Here is an 18,310-nt window from a genome sequence, read left to right on the forward strand (position 1 = left end):
AATTCTAGAATGTCGACAGAATCCTAAAATGACCTCAGAATTCTAGAATGTCATCAGAATTCTAGAATGACCTCAGAATTCTAGAATGTTGAGAAAATTCTAGAATGTCAACAGAATTCTAGAATGATATCAGAATTCTAGAACAGCGTCAGAATTATAGAATTTTGACAGAATTCTATAATGACAACAGAATTCTAGAACAGCGTCAGAATTCTAGAATTTTGACGGAATTCTATAATGACCTCAGAATTCTAGAATGTCATCAGAATTCTAGAATGACCTCAGAATTCTAGAACAAAATCAGAATTCTGGAATGTCGATAGAATTCTAAAATGACCTCAGAATTCTAGAATGTCATCAGAATTCTGGAATGTCGATAGAATTCTAGACTGACATCAGAATTCTAGAACAAAGCCAAAATTCTAGAATGTCGACATAATTTTGGAATGACATCAGAATTCTAGAATGTCATCAGAATTCTAGAACAACATCAGAATTCTGGAATGTCGATAGAATTCTGGAATTTCGATAAAATTCTAAAATGACATCAGAATTCTAGAATGTCATCAGAATTCCAGAATGACATCAGAATTCTAGAACAACATCAGAATTCTGGAATGTCGATAGAATTCTAAAATGACCTCAGAATTCTAGAATGTCATCAGAATTCTGGAATGTCGATAGAATTCTAGAATGACATCAGAATTCTAGAACAAAGCCAAAATTCTAGAATGTCGACATAATTTTGGAATGACATCAGAATTCTAGAATGTCATCAGAATTCTAGAATAACATCAGAATTCTGGAATGTCGATAGAATTCTGGAATTTCGATAAAATTCTAAAATGACATCAGAATTCTAGAATGTCATCAGAATTCCAGAATGACATCAGAATTCTAGAACAACATCAGAATTCTGGAATGTCGATAGAATTCTGGAATGTCGATAGAATTCTAGAATGACATCAGAGTTGTAGAATGTTGACAGAATTGTAGAATGTCATTAGAATTCTAGAATGTCGACAGAATTCTAGAATGTTGACAGAATTCTAGAATGACCTCAGAATTCTAGAATGTCATCAGAATTCTAGAATGACATAAGAATTCTAGAATGACCTCAGAATTCTAGAATGTTGACAAAATTCTAGAATGTCGACAAAATTCTAAAATGACCTCAGAATTCCAGAATGTCATCAGAATTCTAGTATGACCTCAGAATACTAGAACAAAATCGGAATTCTGGAATGTCGATAGAATTCTAAAATGACCTCAGAATTCTAGAATGTCATCAGAATTCAAGAATGACCTCAGAATTCTAGAACAACATCAGAATTCTGGAATGTCGAAAGAATTCTAGAATGACCTCAGAATTCTAGAATGTTGAGAAAATTCTAGAATGTCGACATAATTCTGGAATGACATCATGTCGACAGAATTCTAAAATGACCTCAGAATTCTAGAATGTCATCAGAATTCTAGAATGACATCAGAATTCTAGAACAACATCAGAATTCTGGAATGTCGATAGAATACTGGAATGTCGATAGAATTCTAGAATGACATCAGAGTTGTAGAATGTTGACAGAATTGTAGAACAGCGTCATAATTCTAGAATGTTGACAGATATCTAGAATGACATCCGAATTCTAGGACAGCGTTAGAATCCTAAAACAGCGTCAGAATTCTAGAATGATCTCAGAATTCTAGAATGTCATCAGAATTCTAAAATGACATCAGAATTCTAAAATGTCATCAGAATTCCAGAATGACATAAGAATTCTAGAATGACCTCAGAATTCTAGAATGTGGACAGAATTCTAAAATGACCTCAGAATTCTAGAATGACCTCAGAATTCTAGAACAAAATCAGAATTCTGGAACGTCGATAGAATTCTAGAATGACATCAGAATTCTAGAATGACATCAGAATTCTAGAACAAAGCCAAAATTCTAGAATGTCGACATAATTCTGGAATGACATCGAATTCTAGAATGTCATCAGAATTCTAGAACAACATCAGAATTCTGGAATGTCGATAGAATTCTGGAATTTCGATAAAATTCTAAAATGACATCAGAATTCTAGAATATCATCAGAATTCCAGAATGACATAAGAATTCTAGAATGACCTCAGAATTCTACAATGTGGACAGAATTCTAAAATGACCTCAGAATTCGAGAATGTCATCAGAATTCTAGAACGACATCAGCATTCTGGAATGTCGAAAGAATTCTAGAATGACATCAGAATTCCAGAACAAAATAAGAATTCTGAAATGTCGATAGAATTCTAAAATGACCTCAGAATTCTAGAATGTCATCAGAATTCTAGAATGACCTCAGAATTCTAGAACATCAGAATTCTGGAATGTAGAAAGAATTCTAGAATGTTGAGAAAATTCTAGAATGTCGACATAATTCTGGAATGACATCAGAATTCTAGAATGTCATCAGAATTCTAGAACAACATCAGAATTCTGGAATGTCGATAGAATTCTGGAATTTCGATAAAATTCTAGGATGACATCAGAATTGTAGAATGTTGACAGAATTGTAGAATGTCATTAGAATTCTAGAATGTCGACAGAATCCTAAAATGACCTCAGAATTCTAGAATGTCATCAGAATTCTAGAATGACCTCAGAATTCTAGAATGTTGAGAAAATTCTAGAATGTCGACAGAATTCTAGAATGATATCAGAATTCTAGAACAGCGTCAGAATTCTAGAATTTTGACAGAATTCTATAATGACAAGAGAATTCTAGAACAGCGTTAGAATTCTAGAATTTTGACAGAATTCTATAATGACCTCAGAATTCTAGAATGTCAACAGAATTCTAAAATGACATAAGAATTCTGGAATGTCGATAGAATTCTGGAATGTCGATAGAATTCTAGAATGACATCAGAATTGTAGAATGTTGACAGAATTCTAGAATGTCATCAGAATTCTGGAATGACATCAGAATTCTAGAATGTCATCAGACTTCTAGAACAACATCAGAATTCTGGAATGTCAATGGAATTCTGGAATGTCGAAAGAATTCTAGAATGACATCAGAATTGTAGAATGTTGACAGAATTCTAGAATGTCATCAGAATTCTAGAATGTCGACAGAATTCTAAAATGACCTCAGAATTCTAGAACATCAGAATTCTGGAATGTCGAAAGAATTCTAGAATGACATCAGAATTCTAGAACAGCGTCAGAATTCTAGAATTTTGACAGAATTCTATAATGACCTCAGAATTCTAGAATGTCGACAGAATTCTAGAATGACATAAGAATTCTAGAACAACATCAGAATTCCGGAATGTCGATAAAATTCTGGAATGTCGATAGAATTCTAGAATGACATCAGAATTCTAGAACAGCGTCAGAATTCTAGAATGTTGACAGAATTCTAGAATGACCTCAGAATCCTAGAACAGCGTCAGAATTCTAGAATGTTGACAAAATTCTAGAATGTCGATAGTATTCTTAAATGACCTCAGAATTCCAGAATGTCATCAGATTTCTAGAATGACCTCAGAATTCTAGAACAAAATCAGAATTCTGGAATGTCGACAGAATTCTAAAATGATATCAGAATTCTAGAACAGCGTCAGAATTCTAGAATTTTGACAGAATTCTATAATGACAACAGAATTCTAGAACAGCGTCAGAATTCTAGAATTTTGACAGAATTCTAAAATGACCTCAGAATTCTAAAATGTCATCAGAATTCTGAAATGACATCAAAATTCTGGAATGACATCAGAATTCTAGAATGTTGACAGAATTCTAGAATGTCATCAGAATTCAAGAACAACATCAGAATTCTGGAATGTCGACAGAATTCTAGAATGACAACAGAATTGTAGAACAGCGTTAGAATTCTAGAATGTTGACAGAATTCTAGATTGACCTCAGAATTCTGGAATGTCGACAGAACTCTAGAATGACATAAGAATTCTATAATGACCTCAGAATTCTAGAACAACATCAGAATTCTGGAATGTCGATAGAATTCTGGAATGTCGATAGAATTCTAGAATGACATCAGAATTGTAGAATGTTGACAGAATTCTAGAATGTCATCAGAATTCTAGAATGTCGACAGAATTCTAAAATGACCTCAGCATACTAGAATGTCATCAGAATTCTAGAACAACATCAGAATTCTGGAATGTCGATAGAATTCTGGAATTCCGATAAAATTCTAGAATGACATCAGAATTCTGGAATGTCGATAGAATTCTAAAATGACCTCAGAATTCCATAATGTCATCAGAATTCTAGAATAACATCAGAATTCTGGAATGTCGTAAGAATTATAGAATGACATCAGAATTCTAGAACAAAGCCAAAATTCTAGAATGTCGACATAATTCTGGAATGACATCAGAATTCTAGAATGTCATGAGAATTCTAGAACAACATCAGAATTCTGGAATGTCGATAGAATTCTGGAATTTCGATAAAATTCTAAAATGACATCAGAATTCTAGGATGTCATCAGAATTCCAGAATGACATAATAATTCTAGAATGACCTCAGAATTCTACAATGTGGACAGAATTCTAAAATGACCTCAGAATTCTAGAATGTCATCAGAATTCTAGAATGACATCGGAATTCTAGAACAACATCAGAATTCTGGAATGTCGTAAGAATTCTAGAATGACATCAGAATTCTAGAACAAAGCCGAAATTCTAGAATGTCATCAGAATTCTAGAATGTCATCAGAATTCCAGAATGACATAAGAATTCTAGAATGACCTCAGAATTCTAGAATATGGACAGAATTCTAGAATGACCTCAGAATTCTAGAATGTGGACAGAATTCTAAAATGACCTCAGAATTCTAGAATGTCATCAGAATTCTTGAACGACATCAGAATTCTGGAATGTCGAAAGAATTCTAGAATGACATCAGAATTCTGGAACAAAGTCAAAATTCTAGAATGTCAACATAATTCTAAAATGACCTCAGAATTCTAGAATGTCATCAGAATTCTAGAATGACAATGACAGAATTCTAGAATGACCTCAGAATTCTAGAATGTCATCAGAATTCTAGAATGACATAAGAATTCTAGAATGACCTCAGAATTCTAGAATGTCGACAGAATTCTAAAATGACTTCAGAATTCTAGAATGTCATCAGAATTCTCGAATGACCTCAGAATTCTAGAACAACATCAGAATTCTGGAATGTCGAAAGAATTCTAGAATGACATCAGACTTCTAGAACAAAGCCAAAATTCTAGAAAGTCGACATAATTCTGGAATGACATCAGAATTCTAGAATGTCATCAGAATTCTAGAACAACATCAGAATTCTGGAATGTCGATAGAATTCTAGAATGACATCAGAATTGTAGAATGTTGACAGAATTCTAGAATGTCATCAGTATTGTAGAATGTCGACAGAATTCTAAAATGACCTCAGAATTCTAGAATGTCATCAGAATTCTAGAACAACATCAGAATTCTGGAATGTCGATAGAATTCTGGAATGTCGATAGAATTCTAGAATGACATCAGAATTGTAGAATGTTGACAGAATTCTAGAATGTCATCAGAATTCTAGAATGTCATCCGAATTCTAGAACAACATCAGAATTCTGGAATGTCGAAAGAATTCTAGAATGACATCAGAATTCTGGAACAAAGTCAAAATTCTAGAATGTCAACATAATTCTAGAATGACATCAGAATTCTAGAACAGCGTCAGAATTCTAGAATGTTGACAGAATTCTAGAATGACATAAGAATTCGAGAATGACCTCAGAATTCTAGAATGTTGACAAAATTCTAGAATGTCGACAGAATTGTAAAATGACCTCAGAATTCCAGAATGTCATCAGAATTCTAGAATGACCTCAGAATTCTAGAACAAAATCAGAATTCTGGAACGTCGATAGAATTCTAAAATGACCTCAGAATTCTAGAATGACATCAGAATTCTAGAACAAAGCCAAAATTCTAGAATGTCGACATAATTCTGGAATGACATCAGAATTCTAGAATGTCATCAGAATTCTAGAACAACATCAGAATTCTGGAATGTCGATAGAATTCTGGATATTCGATAAAATTCTAAAATGACATCAGAATTCTAGAATGTCATCAGAATTCCAGAATGACATAAGAATTCTAGAATGACCTCAGAATTCTACAATGTGGACAGAATTCTAAAATGACCTCAGAATTCTAGAATGTCATCAGAATTCTAGAACGACATCAGCATTCTGGAATGTCATCAGAATTCCAGAATGACCTCAGAATTCTAGAACAAAATCAGAATTCTGGAATGTCGATAGAATTCTAAAATGACCTCAGAATTCTAGAATGTCATCAGAATTATAGAATGACCTCAGAATTCGAGAACAACATCAGCATTCTGGAATGTCATCAGAATTCCAGAATGACCTCAGAATTCTAGAACAAAATCAGAATTCTGGAATGTCGATAGAATTCTAAAATGACCTCAGAATTCTAGAATGTCATCAGAATTATAGAATGACCTCAGAATTCGAGAACAACATCAGAATTCTGGAATGTCGTAAGAATTCTAGAATGACATCAGAATTCTAGAACAAAGCCAAAATTCTAGAATGTCATCAGAATTCTAGAATGACATCAGAATTCTAGAACAGCGTCAGAATTCTAGAATGTTGACAGAATTCTAGAATGACCTCAGAATTCTAGAATGTCATCAGAATTCTAGGATGACATGAGAATTCTAGAATGACCTCAGAATACTAGAATGTTGACAAAATTCTAGAATGTCGACAGAATTCTTGAATGACCTCAGAATTCTAGAATGTCATCAGAATTCTAGAATGACCTCAGAATTCTAGAACAAGATCAGAATTCTGGAATGTCGATAGAATTCTGGAATTTCGATAAAATTCCAGGATGACATCAGAATTGTGGAATGTTGACAGAATTGTACAATGTCATCAGAATTCTAGAATGTCGACAGAATCCTAAAATGACCTCAGAATTCTAGAATGTCATCAGAATTCTAGAATGACCTCAGAATTCTAGAATGTTGAGAAAATTCTAGAATGTCGACAGAATTCTAGAATGATATCAGAATTCTAGAACAGCGTCAGAATTCTAGAATTTTGACAGAATTCTATAATGACCTCAGAATTCTAGAATGTCAACAGAATTCTAAAATGACATAAGAATTCTAGAACAACATCAGAATTCCGGAATGTCGACAGAATTCTAGAATGACCTCAGAATTCTAGAATGTTGACAGAATTCTAGAATGTCATCAGAATTCTAGAACAACTTCAGAATTCTGGAATGTCGATAGAATTCTGGAATGTCTATAGAATTCTAGAATGACATCAGAATTGTAGAATGTTGACAGAATTCTAGAATGTCATCAGAATTCTAGAATGTCGACAGAATTCTAAAATGACCTCAGAATACTAGAATGTCATCAGAATTCTAGAACAACATCAGAATTCTGGAATGTCGATAGAATTCTAGAATGACATCAGAATTGTAGAATGTTGACAGAATTGTAGAATGTCATCAGAATTCTAGAATGTCGACAGAATTCTAAAATGACCTCAGAATTCTAAAATGTCATCAGAATTCTAAAATGACATCAGAATTCTAGAATGACATCAGAATTGTAGAACATCAGAATTCTGGAATGTCGAAAGAATTCTAGAATGACATCAGAATTCTAGATTTAATCTAGAAATTACTAAAACTATCTCTTCATCTAAGCCATCAACTTGTCTCTTAGACCCCATCCCAACCTGGCTGCTCAAAGAGGTTTTACCTTTAGTCAGCACTTCTTTACTAGACATGATCAATCTGTCCTTATTAACAGGCTACGTACCACAGTCCTTTAAAGTAGCTGTAATTAAACCTCTTCTTAAAAAGACCACTCTTGATCCAGAGGTTTTAGCCAACTATAGACCTATATCTAACCTCCCCTTTCTCTCCAAGATTCTTGAGAAAGCAGTCGCCAACCAGCTGTGTGACTTTCTACATGACAATAGGTTGCTTGAGGACTTTCAGTCAGGTTTCAGAGCTCATCATAGCACAGAGACGGCACTGGTGAAAGTTACAAATGACCTTCTCACTGCATCAGACAAAGGACTTGTCTCTATACTTGTTTTGTTAGATCTTAGTGCTGCATTCGACACCATTGACCATCATATCCTATTACAGAGATTGGAACATTTAATTGGCATCAAAGGAACCGCACTAAGCTGGTTTAAGTCGTATTTATCAGATCGATCTCAGTTTGTACATGTTAACGATGAATCCTCCATGTACGCCAAAGTCAGTCATGGAGTTCCACAAGGTTCTGTGCTTGGACCAATACTATTCACCTTATATATGCTTCCTTTAGGGATATTGTTAGAAAACACTCCATACATTTTCATTGCTATGCGGATGATACCCAGCTATATTTATCGATCAAGCCAGAATAACCTCATCAGTTATTCAAGCTTCAAGCATGCCTTAAGGACATAAAGACCTGGATGACCTGTAATTATCTGATGTTGAACTCAGACAAGACAGAAGTTATTGTTCTTGGCCCTGAACACCTCAGAAATACAGTATCTAAGGATATTGTTACCCTAGATGGCATTGCCCTGGCCTCCAGCGCCACCGTGAGGAATCTCGGAGTTGTCTTTGATCAGGACATGTCCTTTAACTCCCACGTAAAACAAACTTCACGGACTGCCTTCTTTCACCTCCGTAACATTGCAAAAATCAGGAAGATCCTGTCTCAAACAGATGCAGAAAAATTTGTCCATGCATTTGTCACGTCTAGGCTGGATTATTGCAATTCCTTATTATCAGGCTGTCCCAATAAGTCCCTGAGGACTCTCCAGCTGATCCAGAATGCTGCAGCACCTGTACTGACAGGAACCAGGAAAAGAGATCATATTTCTCCTGTATTAGCTTCTCTGCACTGGCTCCCTGTAAAATCTAGAATAGAGTTTAAACTCCTTCTCCTCACCTACAAAGCTCTTACTGGTCAGGCACCATCATATCTTAAAGAGCTCATAGTACCCTATTACCCTACTAGAGCACTCTGCTCCCAGAATGCAGGGCTGCTTGTGGTTCCTAGAGTCTCCAAAAACAGAACAGGAGCCAGAGCCTTCAGCTATCAAGCTCCTCTCCTGTGGAATCAGCTCCCAGTTTGGGTCCGGGAGGCAGACACACTCTCTACTTTTAAGAGTAGGCTTAAAACTTTGCTTTTTGATAACGCTTATAGTTAAGGGCTGGCTCAGGCCTGCCTGGACCAGCCCCCTAGTTATGCTGCTATAGGCCTACACTGCTGGGGGACTTCCCATGATGCACTGAGCTTTCCTCCTCTCCCTCCACATCTTTGCACATTCATCACAGTCCAATGCATGTTACTAACTTTATTTCTTCCCCGGAGTTTCTTTGTGCTTTGTCGACTCGTAGGTGGCTGTGGATCGTGGTCCTGGTACGCCTGGGTGCTGCTGCCGCCATGGGCCTGCCTGACTCTCATCTCTACAGTTATTATGTTTAGTCGTAGTTCTGTTACTATTAAAGCTCCTATTATTAATCTAAGCTAATATTACAGCTACTTCTACTGTTAGTGCTGCCATACATCTTTGCCTACCTGTCTGTCTGTCTGTCTGTGTCTCTACGTCTATCTCTCTGTCTCTGTCTCTGTCTCTCCCTCTCTCTCTCTCTCTCAAACCCAACCGGTCAAAGCAGATGACCGCCCACCTAGAGTCTGGTTCTGCTCGAGTTTTCTGCCTCTTAAAAGGAAGTTTTTCCTTGCCACTGTTGCCAAAGTGCTTGCTCATGGTGGGAACTGTTGGGTCTCTGTAATAACATTATAAAGAGTCGGTCTAGACGTGCTCTATTTTGTAAAGTGTCATTAGATGACTTTTGTTGTGATTTGGCACTATATAAAAAAAATTGAATTGAATTGAATTGAAATTGAATCAGAATTCTAGAACAGCGTCAGAATTCTAAAATTTTGACAGAATTCTATAATGACCTCAGAATTCTAGAATGTCGACAGAATTCTAGAATGACATAAGAATTCTAGAATGACCTCAGAATTCTAGAACAACATCGGAATTCTGGAATGTCGATAGAATTCTAGAATGTCGATAGAATTCTAGAATGACATCAGGATTTTAGAATGTTGACAGAACTCTAGAATTTCATCAGAATTCTAGAATGTCGACAAAATTCTAAAATGACCTCAGAATTCTAGAATGTCATCAGAATTCGAGACTGACATCAGAATTCTAGAATGACCTCAGAATTCTAGAATGTTGACAAAATTCTAGAATGTCGACAGAATTCTAAAATGACCTCAGAATTCCAGAATGTCATCAGAATTCTAGAATGACCTCAGAATTCTAGAACAAAATCAGAATTCTGGAATGTCGATAGAATTCTAAAATGACCTCAGAATTCTAGAATGTCATCAGAATTCTGGAATGTCGTAAGAATTCTAGAATGACATCAGAATTCTAGAACAAAGCCAAAATTCTAGAATGTCATCAGAATTCTAGAATGACATAAGAATTCTGGAATGACCTCAGAATTCTAAGATGTTGACAAAATTCTAGAATGTCGACAGAATTCTAAAATGACATCAGAATTCTAGAAAGTCATCAGAATTCCAGAATGACATAGGAATTCTAGAATGACCTCAGAATTCTAGAATGTGGACAGAATTCTAAAATGACATCAGAATTCTAGAATGTCATCAGATTCTAGAATGACATCGGAATTCTAGAATGACCTCAGAATTCTAGAACAACATCAGAATTCTGGAATGTCGAAAGAATTCTAAAATGACATCAGAATTCTAGAATGTCATCAGAATTCTAGAACAACATCAAAATTCTAGAATGACCTCAGAATTCTAGAATGTCATCAGAATTCTAGAATGACATAAGAATTCTAGAATGACCTCAGAATTCTAGGATGTTGACAAAATTCTAGAATGTCGACAGAATTCTAAAATGACCTCAGAATTCTAGAATGTCATCAGAATTCTAGAATGACATCAGAATTCTAGAATGACCTCAGAATTCTAGAACAACATCAGAATTCTAGAACAACATCAGAATTCTGGAATGTCGAAAGAATTCTAGAATGACATCAGAATTCTGGAACAAAGTCAAAATTCTAGAATGTCAACATAATTCTAGAATGACATCAGAATTCTAGAATGACATTAGAATTCGAGAATGACCTCAAAATTCTAGAATGTCGACAGAATTCTAAAATGACCTCAGAATTCCAGAATGTCATCAGAATTCTAGAATGTTGACAAAATTCTAGAATGTTGACAGAATTCTAAAATGACCTCAGAATTCCAGAATGTCATCAGAATTCTAGAATGACCTCAGAATTCTAGAACAAAATCAGAATTCTGGAATGTCGATAGAATTCTAAAATGACCTCAGAATTCTAGAATGTCATCAGAATTCTAGAATGACCTCAGAATTCTAGAACAACATCAGAATTCTGGAATGTCGTAAGAATTCTAGAATGACATCAGAATTCTAGAACAAAGCCAAAATTCTAGAATGTCATCAGAATTCTAGAATGACATCAGAATTCTAGAACAGCGTCAGAATTCTAGAATGTCATCAGAATTCTAGGATGACATGAGAATTCTAGAATGACCTCAGAATTCTAGAATGTTGCCAGAATTCTAGAATGTTATCAGAATTCTAGAACAACATCAGAATTCTGGAATGTCGATAGAATTCTGGAATGTCGATAGAATTCTAGAATGACATCAGAATTGTAGAATGTTGACAGAATTCTAGAATGTCATCAGAATTCTAGAATATCGACAGAATTCTAAAATGACCTCAGAATACTAGAATGTCATCAGAATTCTAGAACAACATCAGAATTCTGGAATGTCGATAGAATTCTAGAATGACATCAGAATTGTAGAATGTTGACAGAATTGTAGAATGTCGACAGAATTCTAGAATGACATCAGAATTCTAGAACAGCGTCAGAATTCTAGAATGTTGACAGAATTCTAGAATGACCTCAGAATTCTAGAATGTCGACAGAACTCTAGAATGACATAACAATTCTAGAATGACCTCAGAATTCTAGAACAACATCAGAATTCTGGAATGTCGATAGAATTCTGGAATGTCGATAGAATTCTAGAATGACATCAGAATTGTAGAATGTTGACAGAATTCTAGAATGTCATCAGAATTCTAGAATGTCGACAGAATTCTAAAATGACCTCAGCATACTAGAATGTCATCAGAATTCTAGAACAACATCAGAATTCTGGAATGTCGATAGAATTCTGGAATGTCGATAGAATTCTAGAATGACATCAGAATTGTAGAATGTTGACAGAATTCTAGATTGTCCACAGAATTCTAAAATGACCTCAGCATACTAGAATGTCATCAGAATTCTAGAACAACATCAGAATTCTGGAATGTCGATAGAATTCTGGAATGACATCAGAATTCTAGAATGTCATCAGAATTCTAGAACAACATCAGAATTCTGGAATGTCGATAGAATTCTGGAATTTCGATAAAATTCTAGGATGACATCAGAATTGTAAAATGTTGACAGAATTGTAGAATGTCATCAGAATTCTAGAATGTCGACAGAATCCTAAAATGACCTCAGAATTCTAGAATGTCATCAGAATTCTAGAATGACCTCAGAATTCTAGAATGTTGAGAAAATTCTAGAATGTCGACAGAATTCTAGAATGATATCAGAATTCTAGAACAGCGTCAGAATTCTAGAATTTTGACAGAATTCTATAATGACAACAGAATTCTAGAACCGCGTCAGAATTCTAGAATTTTGACAGAATTCTATAATGACCTCAGAATTCCGGAATGTCGACAGAATTCTAGCATGACCTCAGAATTCTAGAATGTTGCCAGAATTCTAGAATGTCATCAGAATTCTAGAACAACATCAGAATTCTGGAATGTCGATAGAATTATGGAATGTCTATAGAATTCTAGAATGACATCAGAATTGTAGAATGTTGACAGAATTCTAGAATGTCATCAGAATTCTAGAATATCGACAGAATTCTAAAATGACCTCAGAATACTAGAATGTCATCAGAATTCTAGAACAACATCAGAATTCTGGAATGTCGATAGAATTCTAGAATGACATCAGAATTGTAGAATGTTGACAGAATTGTAGAATGTCGACAGAATTCTAGAATGACATCAGAATTCTAGAACAGCGTCAGAATTCTAGAATGTTGACAGAATTCTAGAATGACCTCAGAATTCTAGAATGTCGACAGAACTCTAGAATGACATAAGAATTCTAGAATGACCTCAGAATTCTAGAACAACATCAGAATTCTGGAATGTCGATAGAATTCTGGAATGTCGATAGAATTCTAGAATGACATCAGAATTGTAGAATGTTGACAGAATTCTAGAATGTCATCAGAATTCTAGAATGTCGACAGAATTCTAAAATGACCTCAGCATACTAGAATGTCATCAGAATTCTAGAACAACATCAGAATTCTGGAATGTCGATAGAATTCTGGAATGTCGATAGAATTCTAGAATGACATAAGAATTGTGGAATGTTGACAGAATTGTAGAATGTTGACAGAATTGTGGAATGTTGACAGAATTCTAGAATGTTATCAGAATTCTAGAATGTCGACAGAATTCTAAAATGACCTCAGAATTCTAGAATGTCATCAGAATTCTAAAATGACATCAGAATTCTAGAATGACATCAGAATTCTAGAATGACATCAGAATTCTAGAACATCAGAATTCTGGAATGTCGAAAGAATTCTAGAATGACATCAGAATTCTAGATTTAATCTAGAAATTACTAAAACTATCTCTTCATCTAAGCCATCAACTTGTCTCTTAGACCCCATCCCAACCTGGCTGCTCAAAGAGGTTTTACCTTTAGTCAGCACTTCTTTACTAGACATGATCAATCTGTCCTTATTAACAGGCTACGTACCACAGTCCTTTAAAGTAGCTGTAATTAAACCTCTTCTTAAAAAGACCACTCTTGATCCAGAGGTTTTAGCCAACTATAGACCTATATCTAACCTCCCCTTCCTCTCCAAGATTCTTGAGAAAGCAGTCGCCAACCAGCTGTGTGACTTTCTACATGACAATAGGTTGCTTGAGGACTTTCAGTCAGGTTTCAGAGCTCATCATAGCACAGAGACGGCACTGGTGAAAGTTACAAATGACCTTCTCACTGCATCAGACAAAGGACTTGTCTCTGTACTTGCTTTGTTAGATCTTAGTGCTGCATTCAACACCATTGACCATCATATCCTATTACAGAGAACATTTAATTGGCATCAAAGGAACCGCACTAAGCTGGTTTAAGTCGTATTTATCAGATCGATCTCAGTTTGTACATGTTAACGATGAATCCTCCATGTACGCCAAAGTCAGTCATGGAGTTCCACAAGGTTCTGTGCTTGGACCAATACTATTCACCTTATATATGCTTCCTTTAGGGATATTGTTAGAAAACACTCCATACATTTTCATTGCTATGCAGATGATACCCAGCTATATTTATCGATCAAGCCAGAAGAACCTCATCAGTTAGCCAAGCTTCAAGCATGCCTTAAGGACATAAAGACCTGGATGACCTGTAATTATCTGATGTTGAACTCAGACAAGACAGAAGTTATTGTTCTTGGCCCTGAACACCTCAGAAATACAGTATCTAAGGATATTGTTACCCTAGATGGCATTGCCCTGGCCTCCAGCGCCACCGTGAGGAATCTCGGAGTTGTCTTTGATCAGGACATGTCCTTTAACTCCCACGTAAAACAAACTTCACGGACTGCCTTCTTTCACCTCCGTAACATTGCAAAAATCAGGAAGATCCTGTCTCAAACAGATGCAGAAAAATTAGTCCATGCATTTGTCACGTCTAGGCTGGATTATTGCAATTCCTTATTATCAGGCTGTCCCAATAAGTCCCTGAGGACTCTCCAGCTGATCCAGAATGCTGCAGCACGTGTACTGACAGGAACCAGGAAAAGAGATCATATTTCTCCTGTATTAGCTTCTCTGCACTGGCTCCCTGTAAAATCTAGAATAGAGTTTAAACTGCTTCTCCTCACCTACAAAGCTCTTACTGGTCAGGCACCATCATATCTTAAAGAGCTCATAGTACGCTATTACCCTACTAGAGCACTCCGCTCCCAGAATGCAGGGCTGCTTGTGGTTCCTAGAGTCTCCAAAAACAGAACAGGAGCCAGAGCCTTCAGCTATCAAGCTCCTCTCCTGTGGAATCAGCTCCCAGTTTGGGTCCGGGAGGCAGACACACTCTCTACTTTTAAGAGTAGGCTTAAAACTTTGCTTTTTGATAACGCTTATAGTTAAGGGCTGGCTCAGGCCTGCCTGGACCAGCCCCCTAGTTATGCTGCTATAGGCCTACACTGCTGGGGGACTTCCCATGATGCACTGAGCTTTCCTCCTCTCCCTCCTCATCTTTGCACATTCATCACAGTCCAATGCATGTTACTAACTTTATTTCTTCCCCGGAGTTTCTTTGTGCTTTGTCGACTCGTAGGTGGCTGTGGATCGTGGTCCTGGTACGCCTGGGTGCTGCTGCCGCCATGGGCCTGCCTGACTCTCATCTCTACAGTTATTATGTTTAGTCGTAGTTCTGTTACTATTAAAGCTCCTATTATTAATCTAAGCTAATATTACAGCTACTTCTACTGTTAGTGCTGCCATACATCTTTGCCTACCTGTCTGTCTGTCTGTCTGTCTGTCTGTGTCTCTACGTCTATCTCTCTGTCTCTGTCTCTGTCTCTCCCTCTCTCTCTCTCTCTCAAACCCAACCGGTCAAAGCAGATGACCGCCCACCTAGAGTCTGGTTCTGCTCGAGTTTTCTGCCTCTTAAAAGGAAGTTTTTCCTTGCCACTGTTGCCAAAGTGCTTGCTCATGGTGGGAACTGTTGGGTCTCTGTAATAACATTATAAAGAGTCGGTCTAGACCTGCTCTATTTTGTAAAGTGTCATGAGATGACTTTTGTTGTGATTTGGCACTATATAAAAAAAATTGAATTGAATTGAATCAGAATTCTAGAACAGCGTCAGAATTCTAAAATTTTGACAGAATTCTATAATGACCTCAGAATTCTAGAATGTCGACAGAATTCTAGAATGACATAAGAATTCTAGAATGACCTCAGAATTCTACAACAACATCGGAATTCTGGAATGTCGATAGAATTCTGGAATGTCAATAGAATTCTAGAATGTTGACAGAACTCTAGAATTTCATCAGAATTCTAGAATGTCGACAAAATTCTAAAATGACCTCAGAATTCTAGAATGTCATCAGAATTCGAGACTGACATCAGAATTCTAGAATGACCTCAGAATTCTAGAATGTTGATAAAATTCTAGAATGTCGACAGAATTCTAAAATGACCTCAGAACTCCAGAATGTCATCAGAATTCTAGAATGACCTCAGAATTCTAGAACAAAATCAGAATTCTGGAATGTCGATAGAATTCTAAAATGACTTCAGAATTCTAGAATGTCATCAGAATTCTGGAATGTTGTAAGAATTCTAGAATGACATCAGAATTCTAGAACAAAGCCAAAATTCTAGAATGTCATCAGAATTCTAGAATGACATAAGAATTCTAGAACAACATCAGAATTCTGGAATGTCGAAAGAATTCTAGAATGTCATCAGAATTCCAGAATGACATAAGAATTCTAGAATGACCTCAGAATTCTAGAATGTGGACAGAATTCTAAAATGACATCAGAATTCTAGAATGTCATCAGAATTCTAGAATGACATCAGAATTCTAGAACAACATCAGAATTCTGGAATGTCGATAGAATTCTGGAATGTCAATAGAATTCTGGAATGTCAATAGAATTCTAGAATGACATAAGAATTCTAGAATGACCTCAGAATTCTAGATTGTTGACAAAATTCTTGAATGTCGAAAGAATTCTAAAATGTCCTCAGAATTCCAGAATGTCATCAGAATTCTAGAATGACCTCAGAATTCTAGAACAACATCAGAATTCTAGAATGACCTCAGAATTCTACAATGTTGAGAAAATTCTAGAATGTCGACAGTATTCTAAAATGACCTCAGAATTCTAGAATGTCATCAGAATTCTAGAATGACATCAGAATTCTGGAATGTCGATAGAATTCTGGAATGTCGATAGAATTCTAGAATGACATCAGAATTGTAGAATGTTGACAGAATTCTAGAATGTCATCAGTATTCTAGAATGTCGACAGAATTCTAAAATGACCTCAGAATTCTAGAATGTCATCAGAATTCTAGAACAACATCAGAGTTCTGGAATGTCGATAGAATTCTGGAATGTCAATAGAATTCTAGAATGACATCAGAATTGTAGAATGTTGACAGAATTCTAGAATGTCATCAAAATTCTAAAATGACATCAGAATTCTAGAATGACATCAGAATTCTAGAACATAAGAATTCTGGAATGTCGAAAGAATTCTAGAATGACATCAGAATTCCAGAACAAAGCCTAAATTCTAGAATGTCGACATAATTCTAGAATGACAACAGAATTCTAGAACAGCGTCAGAATTCTAGAATTTTGATAGAATTCTATAATGACCTCAGAATTCTAGAATGTTGACAAAATTCTAGAATGTCGACAGAATTCTAGAATGACATCAGAATTCTAGAACATCAGAATTCTGGAATGTCGAAAGAATTCTAGAATGACATCAGAATTCCAGAACAAAGCCTAAATTCTAGAATGTCGACATAATTCTAGAATGACAACAGAATTCTAGAACAGCGTCAGAATTCTAGAATTTTGACAGAATTCTATAATGACCTCAGAATTCTAGAATGTCGACAGAATTCTAGAATGACATAAGAATTCCAGAACAACATCAGAATTCCGGAATGTCGATAGAATTCTGGAATGTCGATAGAATTCTAGAATGACATCAGAATTCTAGAATGACATCAGAATTCTAGAATGTTGAAAAAATTATAGAATGTCATCAGAATTCTGGAATGTCGACAGAATTCTAAAATGATCTCAGAATTCTAGAATGTCATCAGAATTCTAGAATGACCTCAGAATTCTAGAATGACATCAGAATTCTAGAACAGCGTCAGAATTCTAGAAAGTTGACAGAATTCTAGAATGACCTCAGAATCCTAGAACAGCGTCAGAATTCTAGAATGTTGACAGAATTCTAGATTGACCTCAGAATTCTAGAATGTCATCAGAATTCTAGAATGACATAAGAATTCTAGAATGACCT

The sequence above is a fragment of the Enoplosus armatus genome, chromosome 4, assembly GCF_043641665.1.
Source record: "Enoplosus armatus isolate fEnoArm2 chromosome 4, fEnoArm2.hap1, whole genome shotgun sequence".
NCBI classification, from domain to species: domain Eukaryota; kingdom Metazoa; phylum Chordata; class Actinopteri; order Centrarchiformes; family Enoplosidae; genus Enoplosus; species Enoplosus armatus.